This window comes from Sus scrofa, chromosome 15, assembly GCF_054392235.1.
Source record: "Sus scrofa isolate SSC_HxYL_T2T_F1_AM1 chromosome 15, Sscrofa_HxYL_maternal_Yorkshire_Landrace_v2.0, whole genome shotgun sequence".
NCBI classification, from domain to species: domain Eukaryota; kingdom Metazoa; phylum Chordata; class Mammalia; order Artiodactyla; family Suidae; genus Sus; species Sus scrofa.
In genome coordinates, this window is record NC_139397.1 from 80,783,007 (window position 1) to 80,800,344 (window position 17,338).

At 37.1% G+C, this 17,338-nt stretch overlaps 2 protein-coding genes and 1 long non-coding RNA gene across 3 annotated transcripts in view; 2 read left to right on the plus strand and 1 right to left on the minus strand.

Annotated features, from left to right (window-relative positions):
• LOC146395936 (uncharacterized) overlaps nt 1-17,338 on the plus strand; it is a 1,175,949-nt gene that overhangs the window by 1,153,312 nt on the left and 5,299 nt on the right. The window contains exon 2 of the long non-coding RNA XR_014830496.1: nt 16,485-16,894. This is a non-coding gene — a long non-coding RNA (uncharacterized LOC146395936). The remainder of the gene's footprint in view (nt 1-16,484; nt 16,895-17,338) is intronic.
• DAPL1 (death associated protein like 1) overlaps nt 1-17,338 on the plus strand; it is a 933,549-nt gene that overhangs the window by 737,236 nt on the left and 178,975 nt on the right. The gene's annotated exons all lie outside the window — the stretch shown is intronic.
• Nucleotides 1-17,338, minus strand: part of BAZ2B (bromodomain adjacent to zinc finger domain 2B) — a 394,559-nt gene that overhangs the window by 278,037 nt on the left and 99,184 nt on the right.

Here is a 17,338-nt window from a genome sequence, read left to right on the forward strand (position 1 = left end):
TGAAGAGAAACAAGCAAATAAACGGCAAATAGGAAATTAATAGGAAAAAACAAAATATGAAATTTTGGAAGGAAAAGTAAAAATGTTTCAAAGAGGATAGAGTGGTAACATGTGTCAAATGCTGTAAGTCTGTCAAGAAACATCAGAACTGAGAACTGACTGAAGTCACAGAGGTCACCAGAGACACTGGCAAGAATAGTTTCAGTGAAATTGATAATGAACCAAAGCATGACTGAAGCTAGATTAAGAAAGAATGATAAGGACAGCATTTTAAGTAACAAATATAGAGAATTAGGGCAATAATGAGGGGAATGAAAAGGTCAAGAGAGGATTTTTCTCCTAGTATGTTGATGGTAATAATCCAAGAAATGGGAAAATTATGATGCAGAAGGAAAATATATGAGTAACATGAAGGGACTACAGGAATCTACTAAAAACCTAGGAGCATGGGGAAGCTGGAAGGTGAGTATATCAGGGCTGATCTCTCAGAGCTACCTCAGGGCAGATCTCTCTGAGATACCTCTCAAAGATGATTTGATGTGATGATGAGTGGATAATACCAGGCATATGGAACAAAGAAGATTTCCAAAGGCAAAAATCTTAATGGAAATTATTTCTTTCTCTTTCTAGTAGGCCATCGTATTTCTGTTCCCATCATTTGATTTGCATGCCTAAGAAATTTTGTTTGCTCTCAAACCCATTAAGGGTGGTAATATTTGCTACTGGATTTATATAATTCAATTAACTGTAACATAAAACAATGAGTGCAAAAAAAAGTTATTTCCCTGAAAATTCAATGCTTCTGAAAAAGTTGATAAAAGTGGGTCATTTTTTAAGTTAATGTTAAATTAGATGTAGGTAAAACAAGTGTAAAGTAGTGACAGAAGATAATAAAATGTACAGGGTTCTGCACTCAGTTCAGTAAGTGTCTAAGTTTTGGCTCCACTTTAAAGAATCTGATATGAAACTTCTCTTTCAGAAGTTTGCTCAAGAAAAACAATGTGTGTTCAAAGAAGACAACAATGATTTCTAATTATGGAATCCATCCTCAAAGAAAAGGTATGGATTGACCCCCACAAACACATAAAAAATTCACAAATGAATGTGAAAGTTTTGATTTATTAAATGTTTAGTTCCAAATGTATGTGTCTCGTTTTTTTTATGATTTCCTATTTCAAACTAAAAGGACTGAATGAACAGCTATCAGTTCCACATGCACTAAGTTTCTGTTCCTGTAAATTCTGCAAATAAAAATTAGAAGCCATTTGTAAAAACTTAAGTATCCATACCTAAATATTCTACATAAGGAGTTCCCGTCGTGGCGCAGTGGTTAACGAATCCGACTAGGAACCATGAGGTTGTGGGTTCAGTCCCTGCCCTTGCTCAGTGGGTTAACGATCCGGCGTTGCCGTGAGCTGTGGTGTAGGTTGCAGACACGGCTCGGATCCAGCATTGCTGTGGCTCTGGCGTAGACTGGCGGCTACAGCTCCCATTTGACCCCTAGCCTGGGAACCTCCATATGCCGCAGGAGCGGCCCAAGAAATAGCAAAAAAGACCAAAAAAAAAAAAAAAATATATATATATATACATATACTACATAAAACAGTTAAGATACTTTCTTCCTTTAGACTCTTTTTTCTGATGCTCAGAATCACCTCACAAGTCAACTGGATATTTCCTATGTATTAGTTTTATGGTTGGAATATGGTGATGTTCTCATTAAATGACTAGGACGTTGTCCCTATGTTAAATGGCACTACTCAGATGGCTTTCAAGTTTTCCAGTTCTCTCTCATCAGAGTCCTGTCAGGAGTTCCTGTTGTGGCTCAGCAGAAACAAATCCATGAGGATGCAGGTTCGATAACCGGCCTCACCCAATGGGTTGCCACGAGCTATGGTGTAGGTCGAAGACATGGCTGTTGCTGTGACTGTGGCTGTGGCTGGTGGCTACAGCTCTGATTCAATCCCTAGCCTGAGAACTTCCATATGCCTTGGGTGCAAACCTAAAAAAACAACAAAAAAAGTCCTGTCAGCTATGACCTATTTGCTGCATGAATGCTTATGTAAAAAATAATTTTTTATTGAAATAAATGACTTTTTATTTTTACATGCATACTTATTCCATATTTTTAGCAAAAGTCACCTCTACACTGTTTGCTAAGAGACTTTTTAAGTATAAGTGGAGCTCTGCTGAGGCCCAGTGGAAACAAATCCAACTAGGAAACAGGAGATTGAAGGTTGGATCCCTAGCCTCGCTCAGTGGGTTAAGGACCTGGCATTGCCATGAGCTGTAGTGTAGGTCACAGATGTAGCTTGGATTCCACATTGCTGTGGTGGAGGCTGGCAGCCGTAGCTCTGACTCCACCCCTAGCCAGGGAACCTCCATATGCTGCAGGTACAGCCCAAAAAAAGAAAAGAAAAAAAAAAAAAGAAAGAAACTTTTTAAGTATAAGTAAGGCAAATTTAATATTTAGAATTTAAATGCATCAGTAAGTAATTTTAAGTGTGGCAAAGATGTGGATTATTGTTTTTAAAACAGTATAATGATTTATTTCACAGTTTTAGACAATATTAAAAATCACACTAAATCTAAAAACCCATTGCTATTTGTTAATTTATTGATAATCTAGAGTTTGTAGTAATTATGATTGTAAGTTTACATCTGGCATAACAAAAAAGGATTTGATAAGATCTCAAGACTAAAAGTTATTTCTTGGCTCTTGAAAATATCTGCTTTCATTTTATGACCCAATACTTCTGCTTGGGTTTTTTGTATGGAAGTGCGCTCTGCTTTCATTTTATGACCCAATACTTCTGCTTGGGTTTTTTGTATGGAAGGCGCTAGATTATATACAAATCTGCTGAGCAGAAATAATCAAATCACCCAATCTACAGACAACTCAGAATTTTTCTTGTGAATTACTACTAAGCTTGTTATCAAGCTATCTTAAAAGTGCTAACTAATCTTCAGTTGAACCAGTTTAGCAACTTTAAGCTTTTAAATTTCTTACCTAAAAAAATTTAAGCAAGATCCTACTTATTCTCCCTGTCCTGTACCCAAACATCACTGGTATAAATGAATTAGTTATTTGGAACATTAAAAACTTAATTAGATACAAAGAATAGCTAAAATGTATCAAAAAATTATTCAATACAATAAATTTTGTAAGTTATTCAATACAAAATGATTCAATACAATTTCGTAAGTTATTCAATACAAAAAACTTAGACTGGAATAATATAAACTTTAAAACCTAATAATACAAATTAATGTATAAAAGCTTGATTTTCAGTTAATACTTCTATCAGACAAGGTTTACATGTATAAAGTTGACAACTAACAAATGACTTTCTCTCTCAACCATAGCTTCCACAATGCTAACAGAGATACCTTTCTGAAACCCGAATATAACTGAATCTAATCATCTCTCTCCCTTTCCTAAATACTTAATTTGGAACCCCATACTTCTTTTTTTTTTTTTTCCTTTGCTTTTTAGGGCCACACCCAAGGCATATAGAGCTCCCAGGCTAGAGGTCTAATCGGACCTACAGCTGCCAGCCTATACCACAGCCACAGCAACACAGGATCCAAGCCGCATCTGCCACCTACACCACAGCTCATGGCAACACTGGATCCTTAACCCACTGAGCCAGGCCAGGGATCAAACCCACAATCTCATGGTTCCTAATTGGATTCGTTTCCGCTGCACCGTGATGGGAACTACAATGGAACCCAAAATTCTAATGATATCCTGTCACCTGCAAGCTCCTTCATTGCTTATATAAGCCTCATCTTTCAACATTAATTGCTAACACCTCCTATGATATCTGAGGTTTTTTTTTTTTAACCCTGCCTGTCCCTTCCCACTTTGCCTATCTGCACATAATATATTCTTCAAAAATTTGCTAAGGTATCAACTTGTTTAATCACTAGTATATATTTACTGTCACTATATTACCAAGTGTATGGTCCAATGCTATGTGTTCTAAATATGTAACTTTCAGATGAAAAGATGCAGATAGTTCTTGCCCTCAAAGAGTTTAACAATATGGTGACTTCCTCCCCTAAAACCTTACCCTTCTCAGGGCTATATTTCTCAGAGCTACTTCATTATATTAAATCTAATTCTTCTAATGTACTTATCATACTTTATTCTAATTACTTATGTGACTCGTTCCCCTACTAGCCTATGAACTGAGAGAAGAGTAACTGCTATTCATCTTCATAGTCTCAGCATCTAGCAAAATGAATTACCAGTAGTAGCAGCTCAATGCTGCAATGAATTTTATGAGCAAAAAAGAATTTGTCAGTGCAAGGAAAATATCTTTCACAGTCATACTTTGCCATGATATAAACATATGTAAATGGTCTATAATTTTAATCTATAGTAGAAAATATTAATCTATGAATTAATTGTCAGTCTTCTTAGCAAATGATAACTATAAAATATGACTTTTGCCCTGGGTTTCACAGTTAACAACATCATCTTGGGACAATTCTTCATTGGGCGAGGCTGCTCCAAACCTTGCAGATGGTTAACACTGCTGGCCTCACCCTCTAAGTGTCAACAGTGCCCCTCAGTCATTGTAAGAAATTAAAACATTCTATAAATTTGAAAGTGCCCCCTGGGTGAACAGTTCTCCCCTGAGATAATAACTCCTGGTTAGTCTTGTGACTTTGTTCAACTTTATTTGCAAATAAATCTGTTCCATATAGAACAGTTGCTGTGCATCTCTAAAATTGAAAATTAAAATGTCTAAAATTTAAAAATTATAATCAAAATCAACCCAAATATGAAGTACAAATTTAATATATTAAGCCTTTCTACCTTAGGGAGATATACATACACAAAAAAGACTAAACAATTTTTTTTTTTTTTTTTTTTTTTGCTTTTTAGAGCTTTTTCTTTTTAGAACCTTCGCATATGGAGGTTCCCAAGCTAGGGGTTGAATCAGAGCTATAGCTGCCAACAGAAACACAAGATTGGAGCCTAGTCTGTAACCTACACCATAGCTCATGGCAACACTGGATCCTTAACCCACTGAGCAAGGCTGTGTCCTCATGGATACTAGTCGTTTTTGTTTCCACTGAGCCACAAAGGGAACTCCTAAACAATTATTTAAATGTATGAAGAAATCAGACAGAGTCCAATGGGGGGGGAGAATGTTGGCTATATTATCAAAGCTTTAACTGGAATGCTATATTTGAGAGAGACCTGCACAGACTCAGATGTGACCAGATAGTTTCAAAGAACTGCTTGGAAAAATCAACCTGGTACCTTGCTTACAAGTTTCTGGCAAAGTAGTTTTTAAAAAGAATCTATAGGGTCAGTCACTATTCATGCTATACTTATAAAATTAATCAAATGTATTACAAACAAATTTGTTTCACTATGGTTATTTTTGGGAAAAATGTAATTGTAGAGGGAAAATTATGTTTGCATCTTTGCAGACATTAGATTCTGGTCCTATTGTCTCTGAGGTCTTGTTATATACCTATAAATTGGACTAGATTTGAATTCTTTTAGTTTCCTCAACTTCCTGTCTAGACTCACCAAAATGTTTCACGTTTTCTCCCACCTTTCTGATTTGGAGTCACTAAGAATGAGGTCAGTCCTGGATCCCTGCTGGAAGGGATCTTATCAATTACTCCTGACCACAGACACTGCTGTAAAACTTGAATGAATTGAGCCTTGTGTACAGATCTCACAGCTGAAAAGGTCCCACCTGATACCTGGTCCTATACAAACAAAAGATAACCTGCAAATCAAACTGACAAGGAAGAGAAGTGGCTGATATCAATGTAGAGTGCTTCTGCCCAAGATGCAGATCCAGACTCCCTACTCTAGCTAAACATGAAACCCTTTCTTCTTTACTCTGACATCAGCCTGGAAAAATAATACTCTCATTTGTATCTCCCAGGCCACTACTAAGGGAGGTAGCCTCTGGAATTTAGGATAACTCTTTTATTTCAGGCTAGAATATAACTTACACTTAGCTTGAATGGACGAATGTGCCCGCAATAAGATTTACCTTTGTCTGTGGTGACTATCATTCTCTTTGGGTTTATGAATGCTTAGATGGCTGGTGTACAGCTGAGCCATGCCTCTTAGGTTATTTATCTGCGCCCCAACTATTCTACAAAGGACCTACCTGGAGGCTTTTCATGATGCAGGGTTCACTTCCTTTGACAGAGCCATATTTTTCTGGTTAGGAGTAAAGAGAGTAAATATGAATGAGAATATAATCAAAAGCCTCTTCTTAACTCCTGAAAGTAATGCAGAATTTGCTGCTGCTGAAGCCCGGCAAAGATCCTAAGACTCTCTCTCAGTTTTCCTTGATAATAGGCCTTGATTATCTTCTAGCTAAGCAAGAAGGTGTGTGTGTTATGGCCCACACTACTTGTAGTAATTGGATCGACAATTCTGAGTAAGTTAAAACTCAGTTACATAAAACCATTAAGCAAGCTAACTTGGATTAAAAGAGTGACTCCTTCAAGGAGGTCTTTCCTAGATTTGTTTGAGTCTTTGGGAATAGGACTCTGAAGTGCATTTCAGACACTGGGAATTATCCTGCTTATGGTTATTAAATCATAGTAATATCCTGGTGCTGTATCCTCTCAAAAATTTTAAATGGATTTTGCAGCAGCTACCTGCCAAGGAAATGCTATTTCTAAGACTAGAATGTCTAAGTAATACAGAAAATGGCCAACTTAAAATTCGTGAACCTGGAACTGTGATCTGTAGACATCATGGAGATTAAGCAAAAATGTTATGCCACACCGAGGATCAGCAAAGCTGTAGAGCGGTAGCTGAAAGTGACACTAATACATTAATTTTTTAACCACACCTCTCTGTTAAGCTGAGAGTCTGATCAAAAGGGAAGGAATTGTGGGAGTTCCCTGGTGGCTCAACAAGCTAAGGATCCGGATCCAGCATTGTCACCACTGCAGCTTGGGTTGCTGCAGTAGGGCAGGTTCGATCCCTGACCCACAAACTTCCGCTTGCCACAGGTTTGCAAAATGGCACTTGTGCTAAAGCTCATGATACCAAATCTAAACTTAATACCTGACTTAATTGCAGTTATGCTCTTTCCCAGAAATGTAATCTTAACCAACCTGTTTAGAATTTTCAGCACCAGTGAGGTAATCTGTCACATGGGCCCTTTCCATCCCTCCCAGAAGGAAAAAAACAATCCACACAATAAAACAAAAACAAAAACAAAAACAAAAACAAAAACAAAAACAAAAACCCTTCCCTTCGCCCCAAAAAGATGTCCTGGCCTAAAAATCTCTTTCTCTTTTTTTGCTATTACTTCCCTTGCCCCATTCCTCTTCCTATAGAAAACTTCCATTTTGTAAAACCCCTTGGAGTGCCCTTCTGGTTGTTAATGGGATGCTGACCAATTAATTAATGGACTGCCTTATTAAGCCAATTACATCTTCAAAATAAAAAGTACAAATTTTATTAAGAAACATAAGAAAAATTTGCTAATTACTAACACTAATATTGAATACTCAAACTGAGACTTGAGACACTCCCATGGGATTGAATGTTAAGCGTTTATGCAGCACATACTGCTCTTAAGCTATCCTGTGGGAAGAGTATGAGTTTCACACCAGAAGAGCTAGCAGCGTTATCCTTAATCATTTGGTCAGCATATTGTCCAGAGTCACATTTATATAGGTCTACGGTAAACTGGATTTATAATTTATATCAGTTGCAGTAGGCTCTCCATAGCTTCCAGTTCTGCATCTGTGGGTATGATCTGGGAAGAACTGAATGCACAGATACAGAGAGCTGACTAAGGTACTTGGGTGCCTATGGACTTTGGTATCCAAGGGTGTCCTTGAACCAATCCCCACAAGATACTGAGAGATGACTGTACTTTAAACCTACTTTCTCAAAATAGGAGGGACCTTTTTTTTTTTTTGTCTTTTTTTTTTTGTTTGTTTTTCCTTTGCCTTTTCTAGGGCTGCTCCCACAGCATATGGAGGTTCCCAGGCTAGGGGTCTAATCGGAGCTGTAGCTACTGAGCAAGGCCAGGGATCGAACCTGCAACCTCATGGTTCCTAGTCGGATTCGTTAACCACTGCGCCACAAGGGGAACTCCTAGGAGGGACTTTTTAAAGGAAAAGATTTTTTTTTTTTTTTAAAAATCATGGATTAAATATGCTATGGCCTGAATATTTCTGTAACCACCCCTTCACAATTATGTTGAAATCCTAACCCTCAATGTGACAAGAATTAGAAGGGAGGTCTGGGAGATGATTAGTATAACCAGCCCAATCCTATTTCTAAAAAGATACTGAGATGTTTCTTAAGAGACTAGAGATTAAAACCACCAATCATGCAGCTGAGGCATGTGCAGAGAACATTTTTGACTTCAAATACACCCAGAACCAATATTTCTCCCCACTACTTCATGGAACCAAAGGACTGGAATATGACTAGAAACTGAATGCTAGAATTCTTTCAGAAGCGATGGGTCCATCCTCCAGGAAGATCTGATGTTAAAGCTCCTTTAGCATAAATAGCCAGATTCCAAAGCCCTCCAAGTGAAATCTCCAGATACCAACACTCTCAACTAACTCATAAAAGCCTGGCCTAACCCCAGACCTGGGAGATAGATTTGAGCCCTGTCTCCTTGCTAGTTGACCTCACAATTGAAGCTTTTTCTTTTCTCAAAAGCCTATGCCATAGTATTGGCTATTATGCAAATGTGGCAGTAAGCCCTTGCTAGATAAAATTAGGACTTGAGGACAGAGCCCTCATGAGTGGGATTAGTGCCCATATAGAAAGAGGCCCCAGAGAGCTCCCTTGTTCCCACCACTATGTGAGGACACTGCAAGACAAGATGGCCATGGTCTATAAACAAGGAAGCAGGCTGTCAACAGACTTGGAATCTGCTAATATCTTGGATCTTAGACTTCCCAACCTCCAGAACAGTGAGAAATTAATTTCTGTTGTTTATAAGCCACACAGTCTGTGGTAATTTGCTATAACAGGCTGAATGGAGTAATACAGAGTATATTTCTAGTATTAAAACCACAAGAAGCAACATGGAAGTGACAAAGCTGATGCTTCTGCTCCCAGTTATCAGAGATATTATGAGGGAAAAATAAGCATGAGCTCAGCAAAAAATAATTATGAGTTTAACAATATGTTATTTTCAATACAGATATCTACTACCGTTAACTACCACACCAAGTGTTCAATGCATTTTGAGAAATTGGCTAATAATACAGTTTTCAGGAGTTCTTGTCATGGCACAGACAAAACAAATCTGACTAGGAAGCATGAGGTTGTGGTTTCGACACCTGGCCTCACTCAGTGGGTTAAGAATCCGGTGTTGCTGTGAGATGTGGTGTAGGTCGAAGACACAGCTCAGATCTGGTGTTGCTGTGGCTGTGGCGTAGGCCAGCAGCTGTAGCTCTAATTGGACCCCTAGCCCGGGAACATCCATAAGCTGTGGGTGCGGCCCTAAAAAAACAAACAACAACAAAAAAATACAGTTTTAATCATTAACAAAGTATTTTAGGATCCTAGATATCATTTTTATCTTGTTTTCATTTCCATTTATTAGTGTGTTGGAAATATACTACATATTAGAATATTATTAAATTTGTATAATTTATAAACAAGTGTGTATATATTCATGATCTATGCTCCTAAAACAAAGGAGACTGGAGAGTAAAAGTCATTTAATCTAAGAAAAATTGGAGTCTACCACATTTAAATACTCAAACAAAAGTCATCCAGCAAGAAGCAAATACAGCCGCCCCTCAGTATCCACAGGTTCCAAAATGCAGGTGCCACATTCACAGATTCAACAACCAAGGGTCAAAAATCTTTGGAAAAAAAATCCAGGAAGTTTCAAAAGGCAAAACTTGAACTTGCCCCCAACCCAGAAATCATTTACATAGCATTTACATTGTATTAGGCATTATAAGTAATTGAGAGATGACAAAGTGTATAGGAGGATGTGCATAGATTACATACAAATATTGTGCAATTTTATTGGTATCCAAAGGAGTCCTGGAAACATACCCAAACTAGGGACCACTGTATTTTTAATTCTCACTCAAAGGAAAACCAAGTAAAAGGTCTTCAAAACCAAACAAAAACACTGCCTCTTTGAGAATAGATTTAATATAGGAATTAAAATTTTTAAAGGCAATTTTTAAAGGCCAAAGGAATGAAACTTTAATTTAGGTTTCTAAAGCATAAAATTCCAAAAAGTATGCTATTTCTTAATTGCAGCAAAAAAGGGGGGGGGAGGAAGCGAACTTCCAGCAACCTCAAATAATTTATTTACAATGTGGGCATTATCAGATTTATCTGTATTTCAAGAGGAAAACAAAAAAATGCAAAGAAGTGCTTTTTAAAAGCTTCTATTTAGCCTTTAAAATAACATTTCTTTACATTCTAAAACTTAACTATTTTAAAATAATTATTTCTTGACATGATAAACAAATAACATTTTGATTACATTCAATATTTTTAATATCTTCTTCCTAGAGTTTAAGGTATCTATCTGCTTCTCAAAGTTCACTTAAAAAATGCGTAAAAACATTTGACCATGGTGGGCTAATATTAAACAATATAAAAACTCATTCCCTAGACAACATTATTATTTTAATACCTACAAATGAAAAGCATGTTATAAACATTTTAATGTATGATAGCATGGAATGGAAAGTAGTCTAACCATTCACAAGAATGCTCTTTTCCAAATCATTAGAAAGCTCTTTGATAACAGCTTTCTAGGCAAATGAGGAAGTTTGAGGTAGGAGAGTTATGTTTCAGGCTTTTTTTTTCTTCCTAGTCAACAGGCCTTATGTTGCCCGTTTATTTCTGTTAAAACAGCAGTTGTTATGGGACACAACAACTACAGGTGAAGAGTTAGAATGCTCATTAATTTCAGTTGCTGGCTGTCTTCAAAGTTCCCTAGTCCACTTCTGTTTCTTTGGTAACAAAGGAAGAATCAGGAAGCAGAAGCAAATACTTTAAGACAACAGTTAAGTGAGGAGAGTCAAGTATTGAATGGCATATACAGACAATTAATTTTAAGAAAATAATCTAAAATGTAAAAAGGAAGAAGAGAATCATAGTTCACACAATCTTAAAGACATTAAAGTGAAGAGGAGCCTACCAGATCAGTATTTTTTTCCTTGATTGTTTTCATTGAAAAGTATTTACATTTACTTATAACTTTTCTAAAAATTTGATTTGAATCCCACCAGGAGAGACCAAAAAAAACAAAATGAAAACTTAGAATCACCAAGTGTCCAGATTCAATTTCTAGCATAAAATTCACAGTATTGGAATTAAGGCTTTCAAATATGATAGCATGTTTAGTGAACTTAATTAGAATTTCATTTTAAGACAATCTTTGAAATAGTTGATCCTAATATTTTTTAAGTCAAGCAAAGCAGCTACCTTTAAGAATAAAAATAAATCTCCTGTTAATACTAATATGAACCTTTCATATATATTCCTTATACCAGTGAAACATATATAATTTGTCTGAAACGGAAACTTCTTCAGAATATTTTCTAAGTATTTTGATTAACTAGTTTATGAGTATCTAAAATCAGGACTTTATTAGACCTTTTAAACAGTTTATTCTTTTCCAAACTGCTTTTTGTTCAAACTTTTCTTCTCCTCTCTCACAACACTGCCACTCCAAAAAGTCTCTGACTGTCTCTCATTACTCACTCTGTAGAGGCAAGCAGCCATGCCAAAAGCAGCGCTATGGAAATGACCATGTGACAGAGAACTCTGGCCAAAACCAACAAGGAACTGAGGCCTGAAAACAACCACGTGAGCCTAGCAGTAGATCCTCCAGCCCCAGTTGAGACTTGAGATGAGTGCTATTCCACAGAAGGCTTGACAGACACCTCTTGAGAGAACCTGGGCTAAAACCACCTATATTAATCCCAGATTCGTGACTCAAAGACACCGAAATAAATATTTGTTGTTTCAAGCTGCTAAATCTTACAATATTTTGCTAAATAGAATTCGATGATTAATAAGGTATCTTACTCATCTTTTTATTTCCTCCAACCCAACTCTAAGAGTTCTTTGCCTATAGCAAATACTTAAGAAGTAAATACAAAATCAAGCATTAGAATGCAATGCAGTTTGGTCAAAACTCCTACCAAATGAGCCTGCTCTATTGTTAAGGAAATCAGAAAAGTTCTAAGCCCCAAATCCTTGTGACAACTGAAATAATTTGTTCATTTATAAAACATATAATGTGCTAACCTATAAACATTAGAAAACAAAGAGTATGTCTAAAATCTATATTTCAACCCTATCTACCACTATTTTCCAGTAAACATTCAAACTTTGGCCAAAACTTTGTGCATCTTATCTTTAGACAATGTGAACTATATCTCTCTTTAGTTCTGCACATCCAAATCTTACCCCTTTTAATGTAATGTTCCCGAGATAAAATGGTGAAGACTTTAGCAAAGGCCAAAAAAGATTGCTAATGGCCTCTCCAGGACATCTTACCAAGTTATCTGTGCCTTTCTTTTTTTTTTTTTCCTTTTTGGTAGCAGTGGTAAAATACATATAACATATCACTTGCCATTTTCATCATTTTAAAATGTACATTTCAGTAGTATCAAGCTCATTCACAACATGCAATATCACCCCATCCATTTCCAGGATTTTCATTGTCTTTAATTCTCAGAGAATAAAAAAATTGGATTTCAAATATTTTAAAAGTACATTACAAAAAAAAACAAACAAACAAGATACTTATAGAAACAAAGTCAGGACGACCTCCCTTGCGGCTCAATGGGTTAAGGATCTGGCACTGTCATTGCTACAGCTTGAGTTGCTGCTGAGGCACTGGTTCAACCCCTGACCTGGGAAATTCCACATGTTGTAGGTATGGCCAAAAAGGACAAAAATATGGGAAAAACAAAATCAGGACTGTTGAAGAACCCAAGATTTAGGCAAATCTTTGGTAAATTAGACTAATTTAATAAATTTAATAAAGTTATGGCTTTAACCAAAAAAGCTAAAATTAATCACAAAAATGTTTACAGTTCTGAAAAATATAAATTCCTATGTTCAAATAAATTAAATCTTTTTTTTTTTCTTTTTAGGGTCACACCTGTGGCATTCATAAACTCCCAGACTAGCAACTGAATTGGAGCTGCAGCTGCTGGCCTACACCGCAATCCCAGTAATGCCAGATCCCAACTGCATCTGTGACCTATACCTCTGCTTGAGGCAATGCCAGATCCTTAACCCTCTGAGCAAGGCCAGGGATTGAACCACATCCTCAAGGACATGACACTGGGCTCTTAACCTGCTGAGCCACAACAGGAACTCCTAAATCATTCTTTTGGCAAAAGCTTTTTTCAACAACACCTATTTTGTGAATGGCAGCTTGAAGGTAATTTTCAAGATGTTTAGGTAACCTAAAACCTTGAACTGATATTAAATTAAATTAATTAAATGAAAATTATTAGATTCCTAGAAGTATCTAAGATACTGAAACATTAATTACTAGGCACAGTTTTAAGCTTATATATTTTGCTTTTTATTTTAATACTGACAGGCTATAGTTCCAGGTCATGTTAATGAAAGCGTCAATTTTTGCCACTTTAAGGTGTAAAGGGATATATGTGTGCCCAAGAGCTCTGCTAGCCTGCTAAAATGCTGGTGTATGGCAGACAGTTCTCAATTTAGGCACCCTCCCCCATAACTTTTCTCTGTGAAACAGAAATTAGCTTAGCTAAAAGTTATAATCAATATGAGTAGCTGAGAGCAACAATGACAGAGAAATAAAACTGAGTTTTAACTAAAGGACAGGCTCTTGGGCTTTTTGGTCTTATGACCCCATTCCACTCTTAGAAATTATGAAGACTCCAAAGAGCTTTTATCTTATATGGATTATATCTATTGATGTTTACCATATTGGAAATTGAGAATTTTGAATATTTATTTACTGACACCCTTGAAGATAGCAATAATAAATGTATTATACATTAAAACAGTGTCTTAGTATTGCCACAGATATTGTTTTGACTTCACAGATCCCCTTAGAGAAACACTGACCTCAAAGTAAAATGCCTGTTTGAACAAGAATATGAAAGACAGTAATGAAGGACCTAACTTGGAAAGTAAATTTTTCTTTGCTTTTGTTTATAATAGCCAGTTCTGAAAAGAAGCTATGAAACATTTTAAATTTTAGCCAAGTTCATTCAGTGTTGATGGGCTTGCCTCCTTGGGTTACTGATTAATATCTTCAACATGAAAGGCTATTATATACCTTCTGCACAGAGTGCCTAAATAGCAGAAATACTGTCCTACCAAAATAATTTTCTGTGCTTTGTGCTGACTTTTTTATGTCCTTGATTATCTAAAGAAAATAATAATAAAAGTTCCTCCTCATTTATGAATCAGCAAACATATTATCTTCTATGTTTATTTTTATTGTTACTTTGATTAAATAAGTAATGAAGTATTATTTCTCAGATACTCATGATTCTATTTTAATCAAGCCCCAAATCTCCTAATAGCTCTCGATTTTGCATTCTCCTAATCATCTCCTAAATACAAATAATATAAAACTTTTTACAGTATTTTACACTAAACTATCTTTGAGATTTCTCAGTGTGCCTCAAGAAAGCCAAAAGATCTGCGGCTTCACCTTATAAAAATAGAGCTGTTACAAATAATTAGGTTGTTTTGGTTTTGTTTTTGTTTTTTGTCTTTTTGCCTTTTCTAGGGCCGCTCCTGTGGCACATGGAGGTTCCCAAACTAGGGGTCTAATCGGAGCTGTAGCCTTCGGCCTATGCCAGAGCCACAGAAAGGCAGGATCTGAGCCACATCTGCAACCTACACCACAGCTCATGGCAACGCCGGATCGTTAACCCACTGAGCAAGGGCAGGGACCGAACCCACAACCTCATGGTTTCTAGTCGGATTCGTTAACCACTGAGCCACGACGGGAACTGCAAGAATTAGGTTTGTTTTATCTGTTGTTCCTCTAAGAGTCACATGGGAAAAACTGTCAAATCAAGAAAGGCACTTATCCTTTCCTAGAGTTAGTTCTGTATAGATAAAATGTTTAATGTAAATATTTCAGAAATTTTGTTAATGAGAAGTCCCTGGAGATGTGTCAATGTCCTCCTTGTCCGTTACATTTTTATTTTCAGGGGAAATTCTGAACAAAACTTTAATGAAATAGTTACATACTATGCCCAGATATAGAAATACTCTTTTCATTGTTTTGTTTTTTGTTTTTGTCTTTTCCAGGGCCGTACCCTCAGCATATGGAGGTTCCCAGGCTAGGGGTCGAATCAGAGCTACAGCTGCCTGCCTACACCACAGACACAGCAATGCAGCATCCGAGTCATGTCTGCGACCTACACCACAGCTCATGGCAACGCCGGATCCTTAACTCACTGAGCGAGGCCATGTCGTATCCATAAGGATGTGGGTTCAATCCCTGGCCTCGCTCAATGGGTTGGGGATCTGGTATTGGGGTGAGTTGTGCGTAGGTCGCAGACTTGGCTGAGGTTCCACATTGCTATGGCTGTGGTATAGGCTGGTAGCTGCAGCTCCAATTTGACCCCTATGATAAGAACCTCCATATGCCTTGGGTGGGGCCCTAAAAAAAAAAAAAAAGCCAGGGAAAATACTAATATTATAACAATATTATAACTCTTATGCCCTTAGAAAACAAGGTACAGATTTTACTAAACATCCTAACTTGTAAAGTTAAAGTTCAAGAAAATGGAAGGCCTACCTTAAGAGAAATGGGAATCACATATGTGGGACTCATGTTTGCATAGGAGAAAAACATCATGGGCTACATTTTAGCCTCACTGTTTTAATTTTCCTCAACCAGTCATCAGGGTTGAAAAGGAGCCAGCATTTTGCAGGTGGTGATCAAGTTTGACTAGGCAGACATAAGTAAGCACTGACTCACCAAACAAAAGTCATAATCCACAGTATTATAGAGTGGCCATTTTCCTCCTCCTACCTCCCCACTCCCAACCCCCATCCACAGGTAGGCCAGGCTGAAGCAGAACTGCTAAAATCAAAGGATGACCTTTGCGAGTTCTCTGATGGTCTGGTGCTCAGGACTCAGCACACTCACTGCTATAGCCAGGGTTCAATCCCTGGTCTGGGAACTAGATTCCACATCAGTTGTTGCATGCAGAAGTCAAAAAAAAAAAAAAAAAAAAAAGGATGACCCTCAAACACAGAATCACAGGGGTACATCCACAGCACAGATCTCAAGAGATTCAGAGAAAAACTTATAGGGAAAAACATATCTGAACTATTACTGCCCAGTTTACCTTGTTGCTTACCCCAAATATTAAAAACCATCAACATCTAAACTTCTAGCACATATTATAAAACAAAGGCCAGGAATTCCTATCGTGGCTCAGCGGAAACGAATCTGACTAGCATCCATGAGAATGCAGGTTCAATCCCTGGCCTCACTCAGTGTGTTAAGGATCTGGTATTGCTGTGAGCTGTGGTATAGGTTGCAGACCAGCTTGGATAATATGGTGTTGTGGCTGTGGTGTATGCTGGCAGCTGCAGCTCTGATTTGACCCCTAGCCAGGGAACCTCCATATGCCATAGATGTAGCTCTAAAAACAAAAAGAAGTTTAAAAACACTAAGGTAAATGGAGGTCATCAAGAATTACCCAGCTGCTACTCATTTAAATAGTTAAACTTCCTTTCTGAATTTTTTTTTTTTTCTTTTCAGGGCCATACCGGCAGGCTAGGGTTCAAAGTTGCAGATGGTGACCTACACCACAGCCACCAGCCTATGCCACAGCCACAGCAACACTGGATCATAGCCGCATCGGTGACCTACACAGCAGCTGGATCCTTAACCCACTGAATGAGGCCAGGAATTGAACCCACATCCTCATGGATACTAGTCGGGTTCTTAACATGCTGAGCCTCAATGGAAACTCCTGAATTTTTTAAGTCTTAACAAAATAGAAATCAATAGATACTTGCTTAATGTGATTTTCAAAAATACATGTAACAAACCAAAAGCCACCAAAAAGGACCAGTGAGGAAAATGTCATCATTAAAGAAGCCAATAGACAATGATATATGAGTCACTTTGTTGTGCAGCAGAAATTATCACATTTTAAATTAACTAGACTTCAGTAAAACTTGTAAAAAATAAAAAAAAAATGAAGAAGCCAATAGACAATGATAAAATATTTGAAGCATTCCCAAAGTCAGGTGAAAAAAAGATGCTCAATGTTAACATTTGCTTTGTAGGTAATAACCAACTTTATTCTTTACACGGAAAAGTTACAAATATTAAAATGAAGG